Here is a 15,585-nt window from a genome sequence, read left to right on the forward strand (position 1 = left end):
TTGGAGCTTAAATTCTGAGCATCCCTTTTACAGAAGGCAATGGAAGGCCGAGAAAACCCATGTGCAAAGTCCACATGTAGATGAAGCCTCCATTGAGTCCCTTCTGATTATTAACTGGGGATGCCAACAGTCTTGCCCTCACACAGGCTGCCTGGGAAAGTGAATTACCTCCATAGAAGGTGAGGCGGGCAAAGAAAAAGTTAGACTCTTCTTTGTTTTCCTGAAGGTCGTTTTCTCTTGGCTCTAAATTTTAGTGTGTGCTGGTTTAGTCTTTGGAAATCTCCTCTTTTCGTTGCGGTCACCCTTCCTGGGTGAAGCTCCTTGCTTACCCTCTGCCCTATTGTGGCTTATGAGTTGGGGAGGAACCAGGCAAGAAAGTAAGAAAGCACACAACTCTACAAGTGTATCGAAACACCTGGAAGTATCATGGTGCAGAGGATCAGAGCTGCATCTAAAGCTACCACAAGGTAGGTGACATTAAGCATTTGCCAATGGAATCAGCATAACCATGTCTCCTTGTTCACAGCATAATTGCAACACTGTCCCTTGTATTCAGTTATCTAATCACTTGGCCAGAAAGCCACTGAACTATGTATGCATTGCACTAGCACGATATACTGGCATACCAAACAGAACCCCATTCTCAAATTCTAAATGTTGGGAGCAGTTTAAGGAACTATTCTACAAATTAGAAAAGATGCCCTTCCTGCAAGCAAACATTGTATTTGACTTGAATTGTCATTCATCTTTGGAATTTAAGCATTGAACCTTTCCCAAGAGTCATGCTAAGACCTGGCGGAGGGGCGAATTGCTCAACCGAGAACTCTGGTGCAAGGCCACGGGACATCATCAATCTAAAGGCTGTCTTCAATCATGTTTTCCCACAAACATCCCTATTGCCGATGTGATGTCATGAGAATTGGTTCATCAGTTGCGTTTAGGTAGTTTATCTTTGCTTACGCTATTAGGGGATTTTTTTATTGTTGTCGTTTTTTCAGTGCAGTTAAAAGTGGCGGTATTTTCTAAACTGTTAAAATCTCAGAACTATGTCTACCCCAAATGTATTGTACTTCCTAATCCAGAAACCTGTGATTATAATCCCATTTGGGAATGGGTTTCTTTGTTATGTTAATAAGAAGGATGAGGGGTGTATTTTCAGTGAATCTCGGTTGAGGCTTAAAAAGAGATTCAAAAAACAACCGGGTTGTGATGCCCCACACCTGGAGCTCCCCAAGATCCCTCTGCAGCAGGTGCTGCAGAGACCGAGGGCCTTCTAGGGCCAACACAGAGACAGGCTTTCCCTAGAGTCTTTACCTGAGTTTGGACTTCTAGCTTCAAGAGCTTAGAGTCTACACTGTGAGGAAATGAATTTCCATTTTTCAAAGTCATTCCCTTATGGTATTTCTGTTACAGCATAATTAGATAACTAATACCTATACCTATGTCTCTATCAAAAGTGAGGGCAAGGAGAGGTTAGATAAGACTTATACATGATAAAATTAGCATGAGGACATGTTTGGTTGGGAAAATAGGGAATACAGTATTCTACCTCTTTGATATCCAAGTATACTTATGGCAAAAGAATACAATGTAAGAAGCCATTATGAAAGAAATCAAGGAAAGAGACATGATGGATCTAAAAGAAATACATTCGATGTTAAATTTAATGCATACAAAGAAAAGGACAGAAATTTCAACAAAGTTTATTTTCTAATACACATAAAATAAATGCTGTTGTCTTGAAACTACTGAATATTTTGTGGGGGGCAAATCCCCCGTGTAATCGCAATATCTTTAGAGAAGGCAAGTTTATAAATAATGTTTATTTAAAGGCAACAAATAGAATAAGTCATAAATAGAAAATAGCATTTGCAAATGTAATGCTAGAAATTCTATTGTTCGATATGTTGAAAATACGACTTAGAACTTGAAGGATAAGTTATGTGAGGTGGAATGCATGCCCTGTTTCCTGTGATTTCCATTGCAGCTGATAAGAGGGGAAAAAATTACATAAAAGCTATTTGTGCTGTTGAGAATTTTGAAATGACCAAAAACCTCTTGGGAATGGTGTCCAAGAAAGGCTAACCATTAGGAAGCAGCTTATTTTTGTGTATGGGAAGAGTTTTGATCATTTAAAGTAGGCTGGTCAGAATTCGTAACCATGACAACAGATGGGCCCCCTACAGAGGTCAGTGTGAACATTACACTTATGAAACATGTAAGCACAATGTGACAACACATTTGTCAGAACATAGAATTCAAGTAAATTTATTGTATCATCGACAGGAAACTGCTTTGGGCTCTCACTTAAAAGCCAGACAAATAGCCATGATAATTAACCATTGTCCACACGGCTTTGTGCTTCAAATAGTTGTGTCTTAGCTGTAGTGGAAATTTCCAATTATTAAAAAAGAAAGTTATTTATTAATTTCAGCAAGGGAAAGAGCCCTACCTGGACTTACTAAAGAAGACTGAATAGAAGGTTTGGCTCTTTTTGGTTAACAATATAACCCTTTAAACCTACACAACTCACTGCTGTCGATTCATAGTGACCCCCAATAGGGTTTTTGAGGCTATAAAGCTGCATAAAGGAGAGAGACCCGGCTTTCTGCTCCCATAAACAGTTACAGTCTCAGAAATTCATAGGGGCAGTTCTACCCTGTCCCGTAGAGTCGGGATGGGGAAGGGGAGAATACTTTCAAACAAATTGAGAATACACTAATTAACTGCAACCTGAAGTGAAATTTGTTCAAGCGCGTTACAATTTATCGTGTAGATGGGATTGCAAATGGTTTGGACACATTCACAAACACAGTACAGCACTGGGCTGGGGGCGGGGAGATGGACATCGGACCTCCTCGGGCTTCCCTATTGCCAAGAGACAGGTGTCAGACAGACCTGCACATGCCACCCCTCTTTCCCTACTCTGACCCCAACCATTCTTTCCTGGGCACTTTACGTCTACGTGGGATAATTTGTAGCAATGTTCACACAGAATTCATAGACATTACGCAGGACGATGGGGGCTTGTTAGGGAGGTGAATAGGTTACCACAAGCCAGGATCAGTCAACAGTAAGGATAGGGTCACTGGTCCACAGAGACACCTCTCCTCAGTCAGCAGCCAAGTCTCTCTCTGGCCTGCCGCCTCTCAGCCGTGCGGTCCCTTGGCCTCTCTGTGTTAGGCCCGTTGATCTGTCTCGAAGGCGCTGCTCCTCTCGCTCTGTCCCAGAGTTTATGTGCCACCATCTCTGCTCTCAGACGGAGATTTGGAACATGCTCTACCAGTGGTTTGGGGCTTTCTTTCTCTTGCTTGAAAGATGGCCGTCCCGACAGTCAGGCAGTGGTAATGAAAACTGACCAATTCCCTCTATTAAGGTGACACACACTCTCCTTGTGTAGTGCCATTTAATCATCTTGTGGGAATTATAGAGAAACGATTAGAAGAGCCAAATTCAGAAATCTCACTCCACCACAACGAAGCTTACGGAGTTGCTCTGAGCTCCTGGTCTCTCCAGGTGTAAAAAGAGGACTGAGTTCCACAGTGTTTTCAAGGTCATGACTTTTGGAGGTCGAGCACCATATTTTTCTTGCAAGACTCCTCTGGGTGGATTTGAATCACTAGCCACTCCATTAGTACTGATGCACGTAACTGTGTCACCGAAACGCTGAATGTAATTAGGAACCCAGATGTATCTTAGCCAAACTCACTGCCGTTGAGTCCATGCTGACTCATAGTGTCCCTCTGGGGGGTTCCAAGACTGTAACTGTGTATGGAAGTAGAAAGCCTGCGGAGCTACTGCTGGTTTCGAACCGCTGACCTTATGCATCACAGCCCAATGCAGAAACACTACACCACTAGAGCTCCCTAGAGTCATAATAAAATCTAGAGTTAAGAAATGAAAGTCAAACCTTCTGTTTTCAAGGTTGTCCAGTAATTAACAACACCAGACAAACACATATTTGCTATTTTCATATTTTCTTTGCTTTTTGACATGCCTTAACTCTGCAGGCAGAGCTTTGTCTTAGTGAATGAGCATTATGATATGTTTTCCCTTGTACCTCTCTTTTCTCCAGCAATGTTCAGTCACTTAACTTTTAATCTGTATAAATGAATGTTCCATGTATTTTAATCCAACAAGATTTCTTATCTATGTGTATTTTCCTTTTATCACTATTATTTTAAATTCTATACCATTGGCTAAATGTATGATATGTTTATTAGAAATACTAAGTGTCCCCTGCAGGTTTCCCATATTATTTCTGAAGAAGCTAATTCTACTACTAAAATAGACCAAGGATACATATATTTATACATATGCATATACATATATATTAGCTATATGGAAGGATTTTGAATTTGCACTTAATCATAAGCCTTAATTTGAGAACAATTAGTTCTTATGATTGGCCCTGCTTGATACTTGCCCTCATGAAGAGATCACTGAAGATATGGGTGCTACAACAAAGTGTGGCGAAGCTAGCAAATGGTGCCTGGCTATCAGAAAGAATAGTGCCTGGAATCTTTTTCTTTTTTAGAATATTTTATTGGGGACTCTTACATCTCTCATCACAATCCATACATTCATCCAGTGTGTCAAGCACATTTGCACATAGGCCGCCATCATCATTTTCAAAGCATTCTCTTCCCACTTGAGCCCCAGATATCAGCTCCCCATTTCTTCCCCCTCCCTCCCTCTCCTCCCTCTCTCACGAACGCTTGATAAGTTATAGATTATTTTTTCCATATCTTACATCGTCCTCTGTCGTCCCTCACCTACTTTTCCATTATTTTCCCCCCCTGGGAGGGGGTTCTAGATTGATCCTTGTGATTGATTCCCTCTTTCTTCCCCCACCCTCCCCTAATCCTCCTGGTATCGCTACTTTCCTTGTTGGCCCTGAGGGGTTTATCTATCCTGGATTCCTTGTATTGCGGGCTCTTGTCTGTAGCAGTGTGCATGTTCTGGTCTAATCCGATTTGTAAGGTAGAATTGAGGTCATGATAGTGGGGTGAAGGAAGCACCAAAGAACTAGAGGAAAGTTGTGTGTTTAGTGCCTGGAATCTTAAAGGTTTGTCTTAAAGCAGCCATCTAAGAGAGGTGTCAGTAAGTCCACACAGAAGAAGTATACCGACTGTGTGATCCAGGGATCGGAAATAATAAAATCCAAGGCTGGCGGAGGGAATTGTATAAGGGTATAAATTCTGAGTATTCATTGTTTTATTACCACATAATCCACAGAATCTACATATGGAATTCAATAGTTCAATAATGCCAAGAAGAGTTGTTTCTTCATTACCAAGAAGAAAATGTTCTTCTTCCTTGTACTTAGTGTTATCTCCCCATTTGCCCCAACCTCCCTGCCATATCCCCCCAAAACCAGTAATCCAGTTACTGTCTCCATAGATTCACTCATCCTGGATTTCATATACTGACGAACATAACAAAACCAAAGAAACAACAAGAAAACTAACAGCAATAACAAAACAAAATAGAGGAAAACCTCAATAGAAAAGAAAGCAGAAAATAGTAAAAACTAGAAGAACTTTAAAATGGGCCAAAAGAGAGTTCAAATGATAAGGTGTTAAATTCTAACCTAACCACATCAGTCAGAACCCACTTTCCAATTCTTCCTTCTTATTTCTGCTGCATATTACAGTTAGGAAAATAGGTATATTTTGAAGTATGTCCCCAAATGTCATTACTTGTGAATTTTAATTAAGAATAATAAGCATTATAAACTTTATTTTAAAAAGGCTGTTTGAGTATGATAAGATGGGGATTGTTTTCGTTACCTGGTGCTGCTGTAACCGAAAGATACCACATGGGTGGCCTTAACAAACAGAAATGTATTCCCTCAGCTTCAGAATTTAGAAGTCCAAATTCAGAGTGTCAGTTCTGAGTGAAGGTCATTGTCTCCTTTGAACATCTGTGGGCCCAGCATTCATGGGAATTGCCACATGTCCAGGCATCATTCTTCCTCACTAGGCAGATGAGGTCCTCAGAGGAAGGTCCCTGCGCCCCAAGGATGTACTCTGCCCCTAGCTGTTCTTTGTTAGAAGCAGTATGGTCCCGCCTCCTCTCTGCTTACTTATCTTTCCATCTATCTCTTGTATTGGTTTACATGTTGGACTGGTAACCACCAGGTCAACAGTTCAAAACCACCAGCTTCTCTGTGAGAGAAAAAAAGAAGCTTCTTCTCTTATAAAGAGTTAGCCTTGAAACTCGTTATTATTATTAGCTCCCCATTTCCTCCAGCCTCCCCTGCTATAACCCTAAGAGACTATTAATCTAGTTACTGCCTCCATAGATTTACTCATTATGGATTTCATATAAAGGAAATCACAAAACAATAACAGAAAAACCACCGATCACAAAACAAACAAAAAAACCCTCAATCTAAAAGAAAGCAGAAAATAATAAAATCCAGAACACACTTAAAATAGGTCAAAAGGAAAAACAAAGTGTTACATTTTAACCTAACTACATTTGCATTAATACACTTTCCAACGTATTTTGTCTGATAGCAAAGCTAGTCACGTTCATGGTCAATGGTCTGAGGGGATTCACTAGAGACTTAGTCTGATCAGGGACTCTGCAAATGGAGTTTGGGTTTCATGTTCACGTTCATTTGCCTTCTGCAAATTGGGTCCTCAGAATTGAAGTTCTAGTACCATTCCCTCCTCCAGTCTTGGATTTTATTATTTCCAGTGCTTGGATCACATAGGCATGTGTGTTTTGTAGCTGACACCTCTCTTAGATAGCTGCTTGTTTTAAGACAAGCCTTTATGACCCCAGGCGATAGTCTTTCTGAGAGTCGGACACCATCTGCTATCGTCACACTTGCTCTAGCATCTATACCTCCAGTGATCTCTTTATGAGGGCAAATTTTGAGTAGGGCCTGGCCAATAACACTTAAGTGCTCGTGTCAGGTAATTATAGAAGCAGATGATTGAAAAATGTTTTTTGTTTGTTTACTTTTGAGGAAAAGTTAAAAGAAAAGGGAAAGAGAATAATAATGTCATAAAAATACTGAGAAAATGTGGCTTGATTTTCCTCAAAAAACTTGGAACCTTAAGAGAAGTGCTTAAAGGAATGAATGCTTGATTTACCTAGACTGGCTCAACTTTGGCTATTGAGTGAGCAGCCTCCCCAGGGTAAGCCCAGCACTGCTTCATGTGAGGACAACAGAACTCTCATACTTGGACAACAGTGAGGAAGAACATAACTCACTGGCGCCTCCCAGAATCTTCTCCTCTGCGTGCAATTTTAGGTTCATGATTCAGCCTGGGTGTGGGGCACGGGTATAGAGGAAGTCATAAGAATGACTAGAGTTGAATTTATTGTTAGATGAGTAGAATCGAGCTTTTAGAAAAGTCACATGATACTTGTTGCACAGCGTTAAAATCCTTACTTATCTTCCGTGAGACATGTGTCTTTGTGATCTGCTCCTCTAGCAATTCTCCACTTACATTTTCCAATGCATTCTACACGACAGAGCAATGACAAGTTGTGGTAGTTACATAATTTCATGTCAACTTAAAGTTACATAAAAGTGTAGGGGTGGAGTTTAGCTTGTCAATCAGGTGGCAGCCTGATGACCTCACTTGGAAGTGCAATGGAGATATATAGCTTCTGGAGGCTTCTCTCTCTCTCTCTCTCTCTCTCTCTCTCTCTCTCTCTCTCTCTCTCACACACAACAGACAATGAACATCTTGCAGGGCAATGGACCAGCCTTATATATCCATCACTGTCCTTTAGCACAGTGCCTATTAATATGTGAGTCATAGTCAATTAATGCTCTTCTAACCATAATTTTCTTATGTGGTTTTATAATTCTGGACTCCATGCCAGTGGCTATAATCTTATTTTGGAACATATTCTTTACTATACTAATGGACAGGATTAGGGTGGGATTAAGACCAGACTTTAGGAAATGTGAACCAAACCATACTTTATGTTACCTTAGGGGTAGCTTTCTACTTTATTAGAAGATTTGACTTAAGACATCATCCTTTGTTTCCTAGGGGTATGTTCAGCTAAAAGACAAACCACACCTTCATCAAAACCATTCCTCAGTATGAAAGAGCCATCTAGGACACAGAGAAACACAGCAGTGTTTGAAGTGACAGAGGCTGCCAATACCAGATGCCCCAGAGACCGTGGGATGGAGACCCAGAGGACAACACTGAGACTATTTGGGTATGAAACTGTGAGACAGAATGATGGGCAGGCAAGCTTCTTGGGCCACAAAAGCAAAGGCCAAAGGACCAAGTGGCTGAGAGACTGGACTGGTGAGAGACTTGGCTACTTTCTAAGGAGAGGTTTCTAAGGGGACCAATAACTGTATCCTTACTGTTTGTTGATCCTGACTTGTGTTAACCTATTCACTTCCCTAATAGCCCCCCTTAATTGTGAGTGTGTCTATATATCCTGTGTGGCCACTGCAACAAATGATCGAAACAGCATGGAAGAGGTATGGAGCGTGGAAACATGTCTGATCCCTGACTCATGTAATAGGAAAGCCAGAGAGGTCGAAATGTCTACTTCATTGCCGTGTATCATAATATGTAGCTGAATGACTGGGAAAAATGGGTCCAAATAGTTTTGCTTGGAAGTGAGGACATGGAATATGAAGGTGATTTTTAGTTCGGGTGTTATTTCAAAGAATATAAAATTCTTGAAATCCGATAAAGCAACAGCAACAAATCAAAGAATAAGATGTATCTTAACAACTTTAATGAACTCTTTAATGAAAGCTTTTCTTTCTGCTTTCTAATTTGATTCATTGAGCACCACGTGCCCCAATAGCTTCTGCTCTAAGTCTGTCCCCCTCTTCCCCACCGACCTTCTTTTGAGTTAAACTCCATCCCAAAGTCATCTACACTGCCAGTCACCATTTTCTCTCTTTCCAGTCCCTCTTGAATTATTCCAATTCATCGTGCATCTACTGAAGTATTTATTGGAATTTAAGACTATTGATCACTTCCTCCTCCTGCAAACATCTCTCTTGGCTCTAGGCATCCAATTGTCCCCAGCTCTCCTCCTAGCTACCGTGCTCTCTGAGACTTGTATGCTGGGGCTTCTGCCTTTCCTTAACTTCCACTTGTTGGATTCTCCCAGTTGAAATCCTCAAAGCCTCCCTCGATGTTTTGTTCATTTAAAGGTATTTTCCTCCCCCCACTAATAGGATATAAAACATAACATGTCCAAAAAAGAATTCCTATAGCAATGCCTGGCATTGACAGTCAATAAGTATTTGTTGACTCAATCAGCGGATAAGTGCTGACTTTTATCTGTTTTTCTTTAAACCGAGAAATGTTATTTTGCATAAATAAAAGAAGCCTTTGAAATCCAGACTTGGGGGAAATGGCAATGTTTAATCTGTTCCTCAACAAAATCTTCTTATCAAAGTCCTCTCTTTTTGGCGTTTGCAATGCTGAACAGATTCTCCACTAGGGGGTATGCATGCACCATTTATAGTTCAATAAAACTTTTCAAAAGTTGAGTCATTAATAAAATAAGTAAAACTCTTGAGTGTGTCTGCTCTTTGATTTTCTAATTCACCTTGTGTGTGTGGGGTGTGTGTGTGTGTATTTTTAAAGGGTTATGTTTTTCTTACAAAAGATGAAAAGTTTCTCCCTGGAGGAACTAAGAACAAAAGTACAACTCTGTGGTGAGAGCTCAGACATAATATAAACGAAAGCAGCACAAGCCAGTGATAATTCGTCTGAGTTAAGACACCGCAGTTTCAAGCCTGAGCGGTTATTTTAAGTGACGACTGTCTCTTGGTTATGCGCACTATTCTGCACGCAGTTCGTTCACCAAGGTTTACTGAACACCTAGTAGGTGGAAGGAATAAGTATACCTTCTCGGCAGCACCTTTGGTCGCCCTGGTGTTTTCTGTTGCAGAAGATTTGGCTGCAGTAGAGGGAAGTTTGAATTTAGTCTGGCTCTGCTTCTTTTAAGAACGTGTCAATAACACAGAACTTTTTAAGTCCATGGAAAGGATAAGAGAGTATTCCTGCCTTTGGGGAGTTCACAGTCGAATGGGGAAGACATGCATATACAAATAAAGCCTAATGCATGTGTAACAGGGACATGAATAAAGCTCTTGGAAGAGCCTACAAAGAATAAGGATAGTTATGGTCAGGGTGGGTTGCCACTGGGGAGGTGGCATTCCTGTGTCCAAGACAAACTGCTCTTATGCAAATAGGGCCTGCAAACACCTACGTGGACAGATTTAAGCCTTGGTCTATAGAATTTGTGCCCTGTCTCTCTATTAACTGCTCCACAGCCATAGGACAAACCTTGGGGTAGTATTCAGATATTTATCTACAGTAGTCTTAGTACAACACCTATCTAATATTTTAATTTTCCTAGGGTTTTCTCACCCAATTCTCAGGCTAAGGGACCCCCAGCCAATTGGTTTAACTGAGTGAGGAGTCAATGAGGTGTAAAAATGAGAACGTGACAACATTTGGAGAGTGAAGGAGCCTGTAGGAAGTCAGCTGTGTTGGCTAGGGAGAGTTTTGGGAACCCCAGGCCACATGACATTAGCATATTTGACTGATTAGTGGGTGGTCAATGACTCCGAAGCATAGACAGCCCATTTTACTTGTGCTTTTCTACGTTTTTTGGATTCAGCATTGACTGGTTTATGAGAAAATAAGCTTATACCCAGGACAGTTGTTCTCCCATGTCCTATAAAGACTATGGATCTGAAACAATTTGATGGCAAAAGGCTTTGATTTTATGCTCTATGGATGAGTGTCATGATAAAATAAGTGTCAACTTGACTAGGCCATGATTCCCACTATTCTGGGACATCTTCCATTATGTGATGTGCTATCTTTCCTAACCCCTGTAGGTGGTTAAATTAAAGAGGATTAGTTCTATTTGTCATGTTAACTTAGGGTGAGAGGCATCATTCTTACTTCAGTCACCACTCTTACTCAAGTCTTGGTTCTAATTAAGGGAAGTGCCACATGGGTAGGGCCTGTATCAACATTTAACTTTTAAGATGGAGAAGTTGAGAGAAGAGGATCCAGAGGGAGGGACAGAAGTACCTCAGTATCAGTGAAAGCCAGGAGCAGAATGTGTCCTCTGGACCCAGGGCTCCTGTACTGAGAACCTCCTAGCGGTGGGGAGCAGAGATGCCTAGCCACGTGAAAATTGTCCAGGAGAGAGAAGGTGGTTCCTCCAGATCTGACACCTGGAGCCAGCGCCCTGAATTTGCAATTCTAGCTTCCTCAGTTGTGAGAAAATAAATTTCTGTGAGAGCTACCCACTTGTGGTATTTCTCTTACAGCAGTTATTGCAGTACTAGATAAGTAGCATCGAATTTGGTACTGGAAATGCTCTGCTAGTCTAACATATGCCTGAAGTAGGGAAGCAGTTTTGGAATTGGGTGATAGGCAGAGGCTGGATGAATTTGAAGGTACCTAGTAGTCAAAACCTAGATTGTCTTCCAGAGATTGTTGGTGAAATTACGGTGTCCAAGGCAAATCTGGCGAGGGCTCAGAAGGAAATGAGGAGCGTTGGTAACACCAGCTATGGCCTAGACAGCAAGGAGCGGTGGCAGACGAATGACAGCAGCGGAACCCGAGACTCTGCGACAGGTTCAACCCTTTGTGTCTTCGGGTAGGAGGCTTCCTGTGGGAGCAGGGTACCTCTGGCCCCTTGTTGATGGAGTTAGACTTGCTGATTCATGGAGCAAAAAAGGCTTCCTGGCAGGACATGGAGGTTTCAGGGACTCATGGGTACGGCTAAAGGGCTTTGGTATGCTGTGCCTACCCAAGATGCTAGAGGGGTTGAGGGGTAAGAGGCCAAGGAAACAGAAGGTAAAGGTGAGGAGGCAAGGAACACAGCAAGCAGAGCTGCCTCCGGGACAAAGGGTAGGCCCACGACCTCTAGGGTCTCAAAGGGTGCAACCACAGCCCAATCAGTCTCAAAGGGTAGACCCACGACCTCCAAGAGTCAAATCCTCACCCACTGGATTCCCAAGCATGGGGCTGCTGTTCAGGAATGCCAGAAGTAGAATGGGCCTTGATAGGCTTACCAAAGTCAAGCTGATAGGATCGCCATGCCCAACGGGAAGGAAAATGATGCCTGCTAAGACCAAGGGTGGTGTGGGGTTGCCACTCAGTTGGAGTATGGGGCTCCCCAAAGCTGAGAGAGCGGAGATACTGTGAATCTCAGCAGGCCTGCAAGATACCTTCACCTAGGATCCAGAAAGGATGCCCAACGTCTAGATTCTAGAGCAGCGGTTCTCAACCTGTGGGTCACGACCCCTTTGGGGATCGAACGGCCCTTTCACAGGGGTCGCCTGATTCATAACAGTAGCAAAATTACAGTTATGAAGTAGCAATGAAAATAATTTTAAGGTTGGGGGGGGGTCACCACAACATGAGGAACTGTATTAAAGGGTTGCGGCATTAGGAAGGTTGAGAACCTGTCCTAAAGGGAAGAGCCATTGCTTTGACAGTTTAAAAGAAAGAGGATTATTTTTCAAGTTTGAGAGCGAATGTGAATTTTTCTACTTTTTTTTCTTTTCTTCTGCTTGGTACCTGTTCTCCCTTCTTTTCCTCCTGTGTGTATTGTATTGGAAATGTTTACCTTGTGGCTGTTTCACATTGTCCTTTGGAAGCAGATGATTGTATTCTTAAGTCGCATATTAACAGGAATTTTGCTCCAGTATGGAATTTGGACTTGGGGTTGATTGAAGACTTTGGGGATGACATAGCACAACGAAAACGGTTTACTTGTTGGAAAAATATAAATATTGGAGCTGGGGGTTGAATGTCATGGATGGAATTGTGTTCCTTCAAAATATGTGTCCAACTTTTCCCTAGCGTAGGCATCCTGAATTTGGACTTCCAGTCTCCTAATCTGGTAGAAATTCATTTTGATTGTTAACACCCCTCATTTGTGGTATTTCTGATCCAGCAGCACTAGATATCAAAGACAATGGGTATGTGTGAGTTGGCCTAGATAGAAATACCCATATGAAACCTAGATGTGTTGAAAAAAGACTTTTACGGAGCTGATAATTCATGTTGTAGGACTTGGATGCTCTTCTCAAGCCCCCCAAAGCAGTTCTAAGAGTTGGAAATTTCCATCTAGAACATCAGAAATCTCCATTCTCGGGTGACCTGACCTGCAATTTTATGAGGCTGTTGTTATAAGCAATGAAAGTCAGTTGTTATAAGCAGTTCCTATAAGCAAAGATAGAAATTGGTACCTATTAGAGGAGTATTTTTAAAGATAAAAATGCAAGAAATAAGAGCAATAAAAGCTCAAGAACATGATTTGATTCCCTTACTGTTTCCAGTATAACTGCCAAAGAATGGGCAGGTCGGAAGAGGAGGGCAGCATCACTTTGAGAAAGATTATGCAACACCAGGGAACCAAGGGCAAAACCAAATGACAAATGCAGATAAATATTTAGGTTTGTTCATAATTGTAAAGCTACTTTTCTTTGTGAGAAAATCCTACATGAGATTTTAGCATTTTTATATCGAAACAATGGTTAGTTAGCCAAGGTTAGAAGGAAATGGAAAGAATTCCAGATCGTTCTGTCAGAATTTTGGAAGAATCCAATGACAGACGAAATTTAGACTCAACACCAACATAATGCTGCAGAAACGGAGATTTCAATAACCATGCTTATACATTGTGACAGTTTATGAATTTAAAAACCTAGCAATGTTTTAGGACATATATTCAGCCATTAGAAGGGATACCATAGGAGAGGTGAATGCTTTTTAGAGAGAGAATTTGGATCTGTTGCTACATTGAAAATGGAAGAGGAAGTAATCTTGAAAGTATTCTAATGATTATTAAGCACATTTATACATCCACAACTAAAAAATCAAAAGCTGCTAGGAGATACAAGTGGGCTGGTAAGAGTGTAGGTGGCTAATTATATTGACTGTCGATTCAAATAAAACTATAAGTATTAATTTTCAAATTCATTGTGTAATTAACACATGTGGAAGACTATTTAAGAGAGCCCAGATAGCATGTGTAAATGGAATTAATGAGAGTATTAAAGAAAAAAATGAATTAAGAAAAGTCAAATGTTTCTTGTGAAAATTACTACCTTAAGGGATTTTAAAGGAACCCCCAAACAATTCAAAATTTCAAAACCACAAAGCAAGACATTTCAACAGTCATATGTGATCTGGACAATTGATTAAACCTTTCCTACAGATAGTTCTCTACATTGATGGGTGAAATAATTTCTTAGATGGCTTCCAGCGCCACACTACTAATCTATATTTGCTAGTATGTTTCATACTGAGGTAAGTCAGGTTGAGAACTCTCCCCTCCACTTAACTATTAAATACCATTACATTGTAGCCTGATTATCTTCTTCGGACCCAAAGGATAAATTTGCCTAACCCACCCAGCAGAGCCTTTAAAATGTTGACAGCAATGAACTGTGAATATTGACTCACCATTTAGGAATCCTCCCCTCTTCCTCCACTTAAAAATAAAATGTTTTTGAGTGTGTAGAAGGAAGAATATAGGCCTAGCTATCAGATAAACCTGGTTTGAATGTTATCTATTACTTTACTAGCTGGTTACAATAACAACTGGGTTTCTTTATCTGGAAAAATTATAGCTAAATGTCCTTCCACCTTCCCCCTCCAAAGGAGAGCATTCAGATCAACACATTTTGAGATCTCCGGTCCGTTTCTTATTTATCATCCTTTAAAACCTAACTAGAAAAACAAAACAGATTTGATTGTTTTTAGAGTCTTAAACTAAAGAAACCAATGATGGCTTCCAATAACAACCCTTTAAACAAAATGGAATGAAGCAAGTCTCACAAATAATAAAATCCAGCCAGTCTGACAGGTTTTGAATACTAAAGGGATTTCAGGCGGGAGGGATTACATCAACAGACACCTGCAGGATTCTTCTGCATAGCGGTACAGCGGGCCATTTCTGCGCTTATGAGCAAGATTTCCAAAATGTCATGGGAAAATTAGTCCCCATTTTCAATATTGGGCTTTGAAGTCTTTAATATAAAGTCAGTTAGGGTCTAATTTAGTTGCTAAGACGTCTGTGTTAGTTAGATAGGCTTAACCCTCCGAAGCCCCCCGCCCCCCAACCCACCCCCCTTCCTCTGCAGAGCTCCAGACCCTCCATTTTGCCAGGAACTTCAGCATTCCGCACTTTTCCCTCGCTCTGCCTTTTATCTTTCTTCTTCTGGGCTTCCACCCCCACCCCGCAAGGCTGCTTCCCCTTTTCCCTCTTTGCTTTCACCCATCAGTGGTCAATGTAGGAAACGGAAGTATCTATTTGTTGCTGGGTGTAGTAGGATTCTTTAATTAAGGGAAAGAAGGAGGGGGAAAAAAAATACAACCCCAAACCTCCCTCCGGGTTCTTCCTGTTGCAGTGAGTTGGCTCCCCAAGTCGTCCTCCCGCAAGGGGACAGCCCCGCCAAACTGTGCTTGACTACTGGGAGAAGGTTCCAGTCTGCTGGGGGGGTGGGGTGGGGTGTCTGAGTCTCCCACCGCCAGGAGAGACCCCCCGCCCCCCCGAGTGAACGCACGGGCTCGGGACCCCGGGAAGCCA

The sequence above is a fragment of the Echinops telfairi genome, unplaced genomic scaffold (assembly GCF_000313985.2).
Source record: "Echinops telfairi isolate 266 unplaced genomic scaffold, ASM31398v2 ScPeMD7_70;HRSCAF=299, whole genome shotgun sequence".
Classification (NCBI taxonomy): Eukaryota; Metazoa; Chordata; class Mammalia; order Afrosoricida; family Tenrecidae; genus Echinops; species Echinops telfairi.